Source organism: Phaseolus vulgaris, chromosome 5 (assembly GCF_051622355.1).
Source record: "Phaseolus vulgaris cultivar YP4 chromosome 5, ASM5162235v1, whole genome shotgun sequence".
In the NCBI taxonomy this organism is placed as follows: domain Eukaryota; kingdom Viridiplantae; phylum Streptophyta; class Magnoliopsida; order Fabales; family Fabaceae; genus Phaseolus; species Phaseolus vulgaris.
In genome coordinates, this window is record NC_143502.1 from 17,467,781 (window position 1) to 17,470,160 (window position 2,380).

Genomic DNA, 2,380 nt, shown 5'->3' on the forward strand with positions numbered 1-2,380 from the left:
CTTAGACAATCTTCTGAGTTCCACTAGTAATCACAATACAAATTACACCACACACCACAGATAGGTGACTTTGAATCCCACAAAGCCTACTCACCCGCTTTGCAACTTTCACACCTTAAGACAAAACAACCTTTGTCTTTAGAGGATTTCAAACACACACACAACAGTTTAAAAAGAAGTACTATTACAAGTAACTAAACAAGGATAGAAAACACCTGGATTTGCACAATATAGGAAACTCATATGATCAGAACTTATTACCACAATAAAGCTTGAACAACAATCTTGCACTTTTGAAAAACTCCTTTCAAAAACAAATCTCAAATTTGTATCAATACTTGTTGTATTTGAATGTATATTTTTCTTTTAAAGAAAGACTATATTTATAGCTTCGAAATGTAGCCGTTTAAGGCAGCTTTAATCACTGAATCAGTTAAAACAAGTTTTCAAAAAACTGTTATGAAAACACACATTTAACCGGTTGAAACTACGATTTAACCGGTTGAATGGGTCAAGTAGTTGCATAACTAATTCAAAAAACAATTTTAAAAACCTCAAGCCAACTTAGTGACAAACAACCGATTATCTCGATGATTCAACCGGTTGTTTTACCTTTTCTTGGAAAAACACTTTGTTTCTTTTAAAACTTATTGATCAAGCTTGTGTAGGAATTAGAACTGATCTTAACAAAGATTCTAAACAACCTAATCTAAACCCAAACCAAAAAGCAGCACAACTTCAGGCTTCATGTGAATTTGAAACATCAAAGCTCCAAAACTCAACAATCTCCCCCTATTTCATGGAGACAAATCCTTGGGATGCTTTTAGGAATGTTCTTTGTTTAGAATCTGTTCAACCTGCATTCATGAACAACCACAAAAACACAGGGTAATCTATTCCAAACCAAATAAGCATCAGAAACCAGTTCTCTCTTGGTGATTTCCAAAACAGGAACATCAGCCAAACCAGATGAGAAACCAACACACATACACAGGTGCTACACAGATAAATAATCGGTTATTTCGTAGGAATAACCGGTTGAAATTTTGTAAAACAGAGTTAACAGGTTTAACAAAATTCAATTATAAACTAGTTAAACAGTTCATCACAACAATGTTCAAAGCAATAAAGAAAGCAATTATTAAGAAAATTATAGAACCAAACCAACTTCTCCCCCTATTTGTCTTATCAAATAGACAAAAGGATTAAAAACAACATAAAAAACTAAACCAAATGTTTAGAATCATAAACCAGAAAATTTAAAATTAAGGACTGTCCTCCCTTTCAAATTGTAGTTCCAAAATCTATCTCTGGACTTCTTCAATCTGTTCATCTAGTGTTTAAAAGCGTATGTCCATATTGTTGAACCTTGATTCACACATATCATAGAGGTTTCTTTGATTCTCAACAAAGGTGTCCATACGGTTGATCATCAATCTTTCAAAAGGTGACATTGTAGTCATCCTTTCTCCCATGTTAGTATCATTGTGATCATCCTCTTGAGTCTTAGCAGCTGGTTCATCTTGCATCGCTGCCTCCTCAGGTTCATCACCTTCATACGTTCCACTTGGTCCAGCTTGGTCACCATCCTTGCTTACCCATTTTCTACCAATTTTAGTAAATCCCATTTTACTTAGGGATTGATTACTTCAACTAGCTCCTCTTCTATATCCACTTCAAAATAATGAAGAAACTTAGAGATCAAAATAGTATAGGGATAGTGGAAATCACATAACCTCATGGACTTTTGCATGTGCTCTTTGATTGTGTGGAACCAATTGATCTTGACTTTGTTCATGATACAATAGATCAACAGGAGATCTTCTTCAGAGAGAGTGGAGTGATTGCTCCCCCTAGGTGTGAGAATCCATGATACAATGAAGGCTATGAGCCTTTCGTCAAGCTTTAATCCACCAACTGAAAAATTCCTCACTTTGGAGTGGGGATTCTTGAGACACCCTTTGTAGAACTGTATTTTGTTGAACTCTTCAACAACTCCAAGGTTTCCTTTATTGATTCTCAGTCCAAAAGATTTTAGCCCAGTCACAGCAGCCCATACATCACTTGTGATTGTTAGAATTGATGGCTTAAAACAAGAGGGGGGGGGTGAATTGTTTTTAAAAACTTTTCGCAAATATTTGATTAAGAATGAATCTTTATCAAACAAACACAGATAAGCAATAATAGAAGCAATCAAAAATAGAAACTGTTGCAAAATTATAACCAGTTAATATTTCGTTTTAATCGGTTGTTCTTATGACAACAAAAGCAATTTATATCAAACAGTTTCAAGTGAAGGCAAAGATAGGGAGATACGAACACAAAGAGTTATACTGGTTCACTCACACAAGGAGCTACATCCAGTTCTTAGAAAACTATC